This window comes from Mustela putorius, unplaced genomic scaffold (assembly GCF_011764305.1).
Source record: "Mustela putorius furo isolate JIRA1106 unplaced genomic scaffold, ASM1176430v1.1 tig00003869_pilon_pilon_pilon, whole genome shotgun sequence".
In the NCBI taxonomy this organism is placed as follows: Eukaryota; Metazoa; Chordata; class Mammalia; order Carnivora; family Mustelidae; genus Mustela; species Mustela putorius.
Genome location: NW_025422021.1, coordinates 3,459,552 through 3,471,992, shown reverse-complemented (window position 1 = coordinate 3,471,992; position 12,441 = coordinate 3,459,552). Strand labels below are relative to the sequence as shown.

The 12,441-nt window shown below is 36.6% G+C and overlaps 1 protein-coding gene across 6 annotated transcripts in view; it reads right to left on the bottom strand.

Annotated features, from left to right (window-relative positions):
• The window catches only part of CCDC141 (coiled-coil domain containing 141), a 231,247-nt gene that overhangs the window by 196,821 nt on the left and 21,985 nt on the right, over positions 1-12,441 (bottom strand). The gene's annotated exons all lie outside the window — the stretch shown is intronic.

Here is a 12,441-nt window from a genome sequence, read left to right as displayed (position 1 = left end):
TAAATGGGACAGCTCTTCTGGAAAATGCTTTGGCACTTCTTTATAAAAATAAACAGGGACTACCATAAGACTCAGCAACTGTATTCATCCCTGAGAGTTGAAAACTTATGTCCACAGAAAAGTCCGTACATGAATGTTCAGATCAGCTTTATTTGTGGTAGCCAAAACCTAGAGACAACTAAAATGTGCTTCAGTGGGTGAAGGGTTAAACAAACTGGTACATTTATACCATTGAATGCTACTTAGCAATAAAAAAGAAATGAACTATTGATACACACTACTTGGATAGATCTCACGGGCATTCTGCTTGCTCAGTGAAAACAAAAGTCAATTTCAAGAAATGAAAGCTGTATGATTCCATTTCTATAAAATTATTGAATGATGAAATAGTAATGCAAAACATATCTATGGTTGCCAAGAGTTAAGGACTGTGTGAAAGAGAAGGATACATATGACTATAAAGGGGTAGCAAAGGGAGATCTTTGTGGTGCAAGAATCCTTCCTATGTTGGTTGCAGAGGTGTTCACACTAATCTCCACATGTAATAAAATTACATGCATGCACATACGCATATACAATGTATCAATATAAAATTCCTCATTTCGACAGCACACTCTAACTGTATATGTGGTAACCATTGCAGGAAACTAAGTGAAGGGTACTCAAGTCCTCTCTGAACTAACTTTGTAACCTCCTGTGAATCTAAAATTATTTCAAAACATAGTTTAAAAACTAAAAATAAAAAATAAAATAAAATCTTACAAATGTGTTCAACTGGATGGAACTCAATAATAGTAAGTATTTAGTAGGACTGTCTTGGGCATCTGGGTTTATATCATTGCCCATATTTATTTTTTATGTAAGTTTCATGTTATTTGCCTTCTTCTACTGGATTGTAAATTTCAGCAAGGCAGTGACTTTTGTCTGTTTTGTTCACTGTTGAAGCCCAAGAGCGTAGATCAGTGTTCGCATATGTAATATATTCAGTCAAAATCTGTTGAATGAGACAAGTAGAACAGTAGTTCCATTGCTTTAGCATGTATGGGAAATAACTTATGGTGATAGATGAAATGATTATGAGAATTATAATAATCGTGCCACAACACCTTTTTATTTGCTACCTTTCTATTTGATCTTGTGTTTCATTTACCCATATAATTACAGGCCCATAGTTACTCTGTTTCTTTTATAAATTCTAAGTAAATAAAAAAAAATGCTTTATTAGCGTTGAAATATATAACAGCAAGGTAAAGCACAAATATAATTTTTAAAATAAAATTCTGCTGTATTTAAAGAATAATTATATTTATTTTTAAAAGTTGAAACGACATAGTTCAAATATGTCACTAATATAGCCCTTGATCTATTCCACAGAGATGGGAGGATCATTTAAATAGATAAGACATGAGAAAATAGCCTGTGTCCATTAGCAAACTGACTTTCTTGTTATTATTATCACTCATAATTCAAAGAGCTCCATAGAAAGCATTTGCATGTGTCAATACAAGTATGTATTTTGTTCTACTCAATTATATACAGAGCTTTACAGCTAAAATCCAAAAGTATAATCTTACCTAATGTCCTTGGCCCTGTATGTAAGTTATGTGATCTCCCAGACCAGGTGCCCCAGGGCTCCTCGGGGCTGATGCACACCACCATTGCCAGGGCCCCAGAGGATCTTCACACTGGCACCAGACTAGACATAGGTCACACTGCTCACTGGGGACCAAAGCATCCCCATCGCTGGCTCTGAGGTGACAGCACTTTTCATGGAATCAGGTCTAGACTTCTAGAGAGGATGAGTCTTAAGTACTCAGTAAGTGCCAGGAGGCCCCCTGATACAGCATAGTGGGAAGATCATGACAAACTGGATTTTAATCAGTGTGGAAGGCCCAACTCAGCCAGCTCCCAGTACTGAGCAAGTCCTCAAACCTCTCCAAGACTCCATTTCCTCACTTGTAAAGGGAGTCCATCCCACATCATCCTTATTATGTCAGCAAAAGTGAGAAAAGGTATATGAAAGCAGTCTCCAAAGTAACTATGTGTGCTATATAATTATTCTAACCTAGTTGTTGTATTGGCATTTTATGGAACTGTATCAGCAGTATAGCCCAGTTATATGCAATACTTGTTATATTTCTCCAGGCTGCAATGTTTCCTGAAGTCAGACAGATTAACCATAAATGTTTGTGGAATAAATGAGTAAATATGTGATGTGATTTCAAGGGTATAAAGAAACCCTGACATTCATGATAAATCCTTCACATGCTCACCAATACCAACAACTCTATTAACAGAGAATATTGTTTTAAGACTTTTATTTCTGTAAAAAGTTTCATATTATTCCCCCCATTCCCCTACACTTTTAAAGAGCATCTAGCCTAGGTGTCAACCACAGACCAGAAAGCCTTTGGGGCAAAGGAGATAGAGTATGAGGACAGAGGAAACCACTGGCAAATGTACCAGGATGGAAAGGTGTTTGTTCCACTATTTGTATTTGCATGAAGAACAGTTTACTGATTATTTGAAAGAATGATTCTCTGATGGTGGAATTTTTGGCAGTAGAGACTGCCTGGATGAGAAGGGCATGGATATGTGAGAGCTAAAATACCCTCTAAGTGCTCCCCAAATCATATTATCAGTGGGCCCTGCCACTTGCTGACTGTGATCTTAGGCGACTGCTCTTGAGTCTTGGTTTTCACATCTAGAAAGCTGGCATGGTAAGAATATTTCTTCATAATAATGTTAGGAGGACAAAATGAGATGAGGCATGTAAAGGACCTGGCCACTATTCTGTCCTCCATAAAAGTTGGGAACTATTAGCATCATTTTCATTCCTAATGATAACTAAAACCTGAGGTAATAAATGTTTTGGAAAGTACATACTTTCTTTCCAAGCATTCTATCATTTTAAATTATACCCTTTTCTGTAAATCATACTTTAAATTTTAGTTTATACATACAGTAGGGTAGCAAAATGGATTTCTGGCTTAAGATATTTTTCTGATACAGGAGAAATGAACATGTCATCACCTAATTCTGGCTGTGAAAAGCTACCTGCACTTGCCTATTTGATGGTGTTATCACCCTGTCGTTTTTGTTTGGGCTGCCCCTAATCCAAACCAGCACACAAATGGCAGAACTAGATTTCTGGTTGGCTTCCAGTCTGAAAAAGAAGTGGCAGCTAATAGGCTGCTGAAAACCCCCTGGGCCACACCTGTCCTGAGTGGAAATAGCCTCTAACTGAAAGCTAGACCACAACCCTCATTTAACGAAGAATTGTTGTTAACAACTCTAACTTCCAGGGGTTTCTACACTAAAACCAAGCCAGTAAAATATCAGGTGATTCTGTTGTCACTAGGAAATGTCAGTAACATAAGCAATGACAGAAAGAGGCAAGATTAAGAAAACCAACTTGGAAAATTCTGACATTGTACTGAATCAGTCAGTTTGAATTTTTAAAAGTAAGCTTTTTTAGGGGGCAAGAAGGTCATTTTTCAAGCCAGAGTCATTTACTAAAGCACCATAAAATCCATTCATAATAAAAATACCAGAACAATCTTTACCCTTTGAAATTACAACTTAGTCTCTTTGTAATTAAATGTAAATAGAACCAGATTTTTCCTCCTTTCCTTTTTTAGAGAGAGAGAGAGCACAAGCAAATGTGGGATGGGGGGGTAAGAGGGGAGAGGCAGAGGAAGAGGGGAGGAGGATATTAAGCAGGCCCCATGCCCAGCACACAGCATAATCTCACGACCCTGGGATCATGACCTGAGCAGAAACCAAGAGTCAGGTGCCCAACCAACTGAGCCACCCAGGTGCCCTGGAACCAGATATTTTCTTTTTCTTAATTTACTGCCAAATAATTGTTCGAAAAAAGATTTCTTTCTCATGACTCAATAAAAAAAGATGGCATTTTCAAACAGATGTTTATGTGCACCCAAATAGTTCTACCACATTATTTTTCATAACTGCATTTTCTTAACTTTTCCTTCTTGGGTATTTTGCATATAAATGACTCTTCCATGCCATTTCACCTCTGTGAAATGAAGTAAATAATGTAATTAGAAATAATATACAGGTGCATGGATTAGATTATTAATGGTGGTTTCTGTTGTTTGAGGACATTTTCTGTACCCTTGGATTTGTTTAGAATTGCTAGCTTTCGTTAAGAGTTCTGTGGCCTTTTATGTTACTGAAAAAACAGAGTTCTGAAGGCTTATCAAGAATGCCATTGTGTGCTTTACTGGGGAACTTGAACTCCACCATGCTTGAGTAAAAAACAAAAACAATAACAAAGAGAATGACACGTTCCCTAAGACTTGATGAAAGCCAGAACATTGGGAAGTTTTTGTACCAAGCAGGAGGATAAATAAATATAAGTATTAAGCTAGCATTTGTACACAGGATGAAGCCAAAGTGAAGGAAAAACACTGCTACTTCTGGCTTAAAGAGTCAACCCTCTCCCATGTCTCAGAAACTCTTCTTCTCACACTGCTTACTCCCATAGCCCCATATTTTAAGGTGACCTTAAATCCCATCTTCACCAAAGAAATTAATTTTCTTGCTAAATTAATTTTTCTTTTCCCCAGAATTTGCCTATCAACCTCTTTTATCTGGGGACTTAATGAATCGTCCGGTGCCTTGATGTTGTGATTTCCCTGTTCTTTAATTGCTCCATGGATCTATGAGGGCCATTTTCCCCATACTAGTATACATCGTAAACTGCTGGAGGCCAAGGATGTCCCTCACATTTCCTGACAAGTTACTCATACCATTCTTATAACCCTCCTGAGTGAGTGGGATTTTATGGCATTCGCTAATGGGCGACAGTCCACAGCATGCCTAGTATAGGTATGGCACAGAGGTACGCTGTGTGATTGTAACAGCTCCGCTGCTTCTTAGCTTTGTAGCAAATGACTTGTGTGTGCATTGGTTTCCTCATCTGTAAAAATAATAATAGTTAACAATCATTCAACACTATGTGTGAAGCCCTGTTTTAAATTCTTTCACTGTTTTAATCCCTGAGGTAGGCACTATTATTATCCCCATTTTATAGATGAAGATATTAAGACAGAGAGAGAATAAATAACTTTCCCAGAGCTGCAAAATCAACCAGAAACATTGGGATTCATATTCAGGCAGGTTGAGCTTACATAGTCAACAGCTAAGGTACACTGCCTCTCATAAAACTTATACCATATGGTTATGTAAAGGATTAAACCAATTAATATACCTAAAGCATTTAATTTATTAAATACTGAATTTTAAAAGTGGTTGACACATAGTATGCACTCAATAAAAGTCCACTGTATTGTGCTTAAATATAGGTTCCAAAACTCCTCTTTCTCTCTCTCTCTCTCTCTCTCTTTTGAGAGGATGAGAGAGAGACAGTGCAGGATACAGGGAGAGGGAAAAAGAGGATCTCAAGCAGGCTCCACACCCAATGCAGAGCCTGATGTGGGGCTTGATCTACGACCCTCAGATCATAACCTGAGGTGAAACCAAGAATTGGAGGCCTCACGTCTGAGCTGCCCAGGCACCCCAAGGCTCCAAAACTCAATGAATTTAGACAAAATTATCCATATAATAACTTAGTACATGCCAACACCATCTCTGTCCAGAGGGAAGCTTATCCTCTAATGAGAACTGCATACATATGGAAAAAATAGATATATATTAAGCAAACCTATGTTAAAAGTGACACTAAATGATAGGAAGAGCCCAGAAAAGCTGCAGGTAGCAAGTTGCCCTATTCAGAGAGAGTCTTATTTCATAGAGGGCTATAGAGCTCCTTTTAACAGGTATCCAAGACGACTCTGGTGTAAACTACTCATGAACTACACTTTAAACATATTCATTATATAGGCTGTGCCTGAACAAGTACCACAATCGGATATAAGACTGTACTTCTGTAAGTACAGAGGGGCTGAAAAGCACAGTGTAAACACACGGAGAGAGGTCAGCCTAAGATGAAACCAGAGCTTAGAGGGAACACTTCTCGGGGCGGCCTCTCATTCTAAGAGGAGGATATCAATAATTTACTCAGAAACTCATCCTCCAGCTCCGTTAAAAGAAGAATAATGACACAAATCAGAAAAACTAACAGAATTAATATTTTATCAGTTCCACTATGTTCTCTAAGGAGCCCAAGTGTTCTGCACATTAATAATTGAGTCTCCTTAAAACCTTCAGAACCATTGTGAGCAAGAAGAGCAGGGTATGTGAATACCATTTAAATAATCACTATTCCATTTTTTTACCCACAGTCCTTTCATGCTATTTCTTTTGTTAGTACAAAGTGATGACCAGTTCCTGAGGACATGTAATGGATATATGTACTCATTCCTTCCTTGCCGAATTTATTCACTCATTCTATAAATATTTATTGAATATATAATCCAAGCACAGTACTAGGCCCTCAGGACAGAAATATGATCAAAGCCTAATGAAGATGACAAAAATAAAACCTATAAGTGTTTTCTATTAAATAGATCCAAAGTAGAGAGAGAGAGGCTACAAATCACAGCACGGATTCAGAGGAGGAGGTGGTCAATAGCATAAATGGGGAGTATTCCTGAACGCTTTCAGAGAGTAGTAATAATCTCCTTACAGTCAAGTCTAATGGTAAATTCCTCAAACAAGCTGCTGCTTCTAAGCACTATCCAATACTTCTGTCTAGAAACTTCCTTTCCCCCAAACTTTTGTTATATGACCCTGAATATGATTGCCTCTAACTTCCCATGGCCCCCCTTTCCCAATTCCATTGACAGCACCTCTGTTCGGGCACTTTAATGTGGTTGTTTAATGGTAGTTGTTTCTTTTGATTTGAGCCAGAGTCTCTTATTCCTAATTGTCCATCAGAATTACTGCAAACAACCTCAAAAATATACAGGTCTTCCAGCCTTCCTTTGGTTCTTCAGTTTTGGGACCTAGATATAGGAGTCCTGTGGTTTTCTTTTTAAGCTCCTAGGTGATCCTCACAAGATTTAGAACCAGCTGATGCAGACTTCCTTCCTCTTACTGCTCCATATGGAGAGTTCATTTTCATCATTCTCTCCCAATGGCTCTCCGAACTGCCTGGAGTTCTGGGACTGGAAACAGTCATCAGGCTGACAACCATTGAAATAGGAAGTGGCTGTCCTACTCTTCTCCATCCAGGATACCCTAAGGTCAAATCCACCATGCCCATTTGGAATAACAAAACTGCCTCATACTCCACTTGTCTTTGGTCACTTGTGTAAGACCTTCTGTTCATCTGCCCTCTATTCATCTATCATTTTTCCTCTTATTGTGCCCCTAACCTTCCAAATTTCACAATGAGATCTTGTGGAAATTTAGATTCATAATAAACAAACTCTTCACTAATTCTCACACCCCATTACTTAAGTGAAATTTGCCCATTTCTCCTAACCCTGGCTCTCCCATCCTAACTAAAACTTCCCAGTCAGCATCGCCTTCTTTGTTTCAAATTTATTAGAAATTTATTAGAGATGGCCTATTCTTGCTATTTCTGATTCTTCTCTTCACATTTGTTCATTAAACAACTACAACTTGGTATCCAGCATGACTATTTCCTGAAACTACTCTAACAAATGATACCGCTAACTTCCAACGTGTCAAATATAAAGAACGTTCCAATTCAAAATGGCACCCCTTTGGCAATTATGAAATAATATCTATGGGACATCTATTTTTCTTATCCTACAAGCTTTAAGGTTTGGAATTATCACTGACTTTTCCCTTACTTTTTATGTAAAATAAATTATCTAATTCTATAATATTTTATAATTTATGAATTCATCAAAGTGTAGTTCTACTCTACATAATAGATGCTGCTATTACAAACAATATTCAAGTTTAATTCTCTTTACTCTTATACTCAGAACTCTATTCTAAGTTCCATTGTCTATTAAACACCTCCATGTATATCTTTTAACTCCAATGATTTTCTACCTACATTCACCTGCTTAATGTTATAAAGATAATCTTTCTCAAACTGAATTTTTATTGAATCTCTCCCCTGCTTTAAGAATCCTTACCTGGCCACAATCAATTCTAACTGTATAGCCCAACATGTACTGCTTTCCAGCCAAATCTTTATTCACCATACCAGTTTAGCCTCATCATTTGACATTTTCTGACAGAGTTCTTCACATACTATGCATATCTTTCTTCTACTTTGTCTCAACAGCTTTGTTAATATCTTTCTCTGAGTTGAATGTCATTCTGACTCCCAATTCTTACTCATCACTTCCTTTGAGATCCAAATAAATATTCTCTTCTATTTGACTGATGGAACTCTTGCATGTGTTATCTGTCAGCATCCTGCATAAAGTTTTCCGTTTATTATTTGGCAATGTCTTTATTTTGAATACTAATCCTACCTCTTAAAATAAATTGGAGTGGCAATGACATATAATGGCATAGACCATTGTGGAACTTGGGCAAAAGCCACTGCTGAATTTATTTTATCGTCTGTTAAATGTGAATATTTCCTACCTCACAAAGTTGATGTGAGCATTAAATACCTAATGTATCTATTATGATGGCTGGCACATAGAATATAGTCATTAAATAGTAACCATTATTACATCTGCAGTCTTTCCAAGAGGTAGGAATTTCTCTTCAGTTTGTAACATTTCACGCCACAACTCTTTGTGCACCTAATTCTGAAGTGTATACACAGAGAAGGTCCTATAGCCAAATATAGGGTTACTAAGTTAATGATAAAAGTTCTAGTAACTATGAGAAAATTCCATTTGCAAGTTTAGCTTGGTTTTTGTAGAAGTATAACCTTATCAATTAAAAGAAATCTCTCAAGAAATTGGTCAGGATGAAAATTTCAGGATTGAAAATGTCATTTGTATTCCTCTGTTTACTTAATCTTTTCTGCAAGCCAGTTTTAAGTCCCAGGCAAGATACAAGGGATTTTTGTTCCTGGAAGAAAAAAAAATCCAGAATGTATAATTCTTTGTCTTCTTAATCTTGACTAATTATTTAACACTTTTCCAGGTGGGTGTCTTAGTTCTGGAATGCAGGCTTCACCAAAGACCTCACTCTTAACCTCATTTATATAAGTAACAATACACAGACCATGATTCTTTCTTTTTCAAGCACAAAACATTAACTGACAATAAAAACTGGTAGATCACTTGGTTATTAAAGATTAGGGAAAGGGGTGCCTGGGTAGCTTAGTTGGTTAAGTATCTGACTTCAGCTCAGGTCATGATCCCAGGTCCTGGGATGGAGCCTTGCATCAGGCTCCCTGCTCAGTGGGAAGCCTGCTTCTCTCTCTCCCTCTCCCTCACCCTGCTGCTCTGCCTACTTCTCCCCTCCTCCATAAATAAATAAAATCTTTAAAAAAAAAAAAAAAAAAGAAAGAAAAAGATCAGGGATATCTCTGATGAACACAGATGCAAAAAAGTCTCAACAAAATGTTAGCAAACTGAATTCAATGATACATTAAATGGATCATACACCATGATCAAGTAGAATCTATCCCAGGGACACAACAAACATAAACAACTTCCACAAATCAGTCATGAAATAGGTTCATGAAAAGATGCTCAATATCATTAATGACCAGGAAAATGCAAACCAAAACCAATGAGATATGAGATACCACCCCACACCTGTTAGAAGGCTATTATTAAAGATAAGAAATAAGAAGAGTTGACACAGATGTGGAAAAAAGGTAACCCTTGTGCACGCTTGGTTAGCATGTAAACTGGTATAGCCACTATGGAAAACAGTAAGGAAGTTCCTCAAAAATATAAAATAGAACTACCGGGGCACCTGGGTAGTTCAGTCAGATAAACATCTGACTCTTAGTTTCAGCTCAGGTCATGATCCCAGGGCCATGACCTCAGGATGGTGAGATTGAACCCCAAGCCAGGCTACTCAGCATGGGGTCTGCTTGTCCCTTTCCCTCCCCCCTCCCCGCCCTTCTCCCATCGTCCCTCCCTCTGCTCTCTCTCTCTTCCTCTAATAAATAAATAAATGAAATCCTAAAAAATAAATAAAATAAAATAAACTAGAACTACCGAATTATCCAGCAATTTCACTTCCGGGTATTTATCTGAACAAAATGCAAACAGGAACCCCAAAACATATATGTACCTCTAGGTTCATTGTAGCACTATTTATAATAGCCAAGATGTGGCAACTTAAGTGTCCATCAATAAATAAAGAAAGTGTGGTATATATATACATGGAGTATTATTCAACCACACACACAGAAAAGGAATCTTACCATTTGCAACAATATGGATGGAACTTGAGGACATTATAAGTAAAATCAATCAGAGAAAGACAAAAGTCATATAATCTCACTTAGATGTGGAATCTAAAAACAAAGAAAACTCATAGATTGGTGGTTGTCAGAAGCAGGGTGTGCAGTGGGAGAAGCGGGGTGAATAGGTTTAAAAGGTGAAAGATAAAAAGTGAAAGATGAGCGACAAAGAAAGAGGTAAAGAGGTCAGACATGATAAGGGTGCAAGAAGTACATCTTAGTACAAAACTATGATGGGTAAGAAAGAAAGAGCGTAGCCCCGTAAGGAAAGTGCAAGCCTCAGCACAGAGTTCAGCTCTTGTGAGTGTATGAAGTTAGGTTATAGACTTCTGGGACAGGAAAAAAATAAAATAATGAAAAAGAGAAAAAAGTTATTAGAGATTAAATTTTTCAGTAATATTTGTATCCCCTCTTTTATTTATTATTCAGAATTGAGGCCATCATCAACAAACATAAAGGAAAGCTAGTCACAAGTGAAACATTTATAAATGAATTAAGCAGTATAAAGAAAAAATTTTAAGTTAGTCCAAGTTTTACAAATATGCTAATGGAAGCACATTCCTGCTTTGTGTTACATATTTATCACTCAAATACAAAATATACAATTTTTAATGATTTATTGTGTTAATTTTTAAGATTTTATTTATTTATTTGTCAGAGAGAAAGAAAGAGCCAGCAAGCACAAGCAGGGGGAGCAACAGACAGTGGAAGAAGCAGGCTCCCCACTGAGCAGGGAGCCCCATGCGGGACTCGATCCCAGGACCCTGAGATCATGACCCAAGCCAAAGACAGCCGGTTAACCTACTGAGCCACACAGATATCCTCTTTAATGATTTGTTAACCAACATTAAGCAAAATTAACCAAGGCATAGTAACAGAATCCTTTTGGCTAATTTTAGAATCTGGATTGCATTTGGTTTCCCACATTATCACCATTAGACAACATAACCATAAGAAATCCACTGAACAATATTTGAGCAATGGAAAAATAATGAACAGCAAATTAGTTACACATAAAATTATTAATGAAATATGCAGTAATGCTTCCAGAACTCACGACCAAACAAGTCACAGTTTAATTACTGCCTTCTCCTGTCAGCCTTTCACAAAATGGATTAATAAAAGATTTTCTTTTCATTGTCTCAAAATGCCTATGTAATTCATTTGTTTGAAAAAAATTACTTTCTCAAGGAAAATCAATTGCAAGTTACCAAACACATTGCACAAATACATATATTTTTTTAAATGTTACACCAGGAAAAATATTTCTACTTCCTCCTATGACAGTGTCTAATAATTGCTTTATTAATGGCTTTCAAAAATTTCCTACTGGAAATAAATTAAGCTGGTTTTCTTTCATTTCTTGTCCCTGAAAGAAATCTCATCTCCTAATTTTCCCTTTCAGGCCCTACATATATTGGACTGGTTATAAGCAGACTTCTCCTGAGCTTAAAAAAAAAAAATTCTGATTCCTAGAAGGTTTCTTCCTCTTTATTCTCTAAATCTACCTTGTATAATATGATACCCACTAGCTATTTGGAATGTGGCCACTTCAAATTGTGATGTGTATGAAGTACATACTGAATTTCAAAGACTTCATACCAAAAAATTAAAATATCTCATTAATAATTTTATAATGATTACATGTTATTTGATAATATTTTAGATATATGGGGATGAATTAAACATACTAATTTCATTTGTTTCTTTTTACCTTGTTTATTGAGTGAGTTTTGGCAATTTATTGTCTTTAAGTAATTGGTTCATTTCATCTCAGTTTTAGTTGAATTTATGAGCATAGAGTTGTTCATAGTATTCTCATTTTATACTTTTAGTGTCTGTAGCATTTACAGTGACACCTCATGCCTCCCGCTTAACACTGGCCATTTTGCTTTCTCTCTTTTTTCTTTCTCAGTTAGGCTAGAGGCTTATTGATTTCATTGACCTTTTCAAAGAGCAATTCATTTCCCTATTGTTTTCCTGTTTACAATTTCATTGATTTCTGCTCTTTATTCTTTCCTTCATTTTGCTTGCTTTGGTTTTAATTTGCTCTTATTTTTCTAATTTCATAAGGTGGAAACTTAGATTGTTGATTTGAAACATTTATCCTTTTCTACTACAAGTATTTTATGTTCTAAAATTCAAAT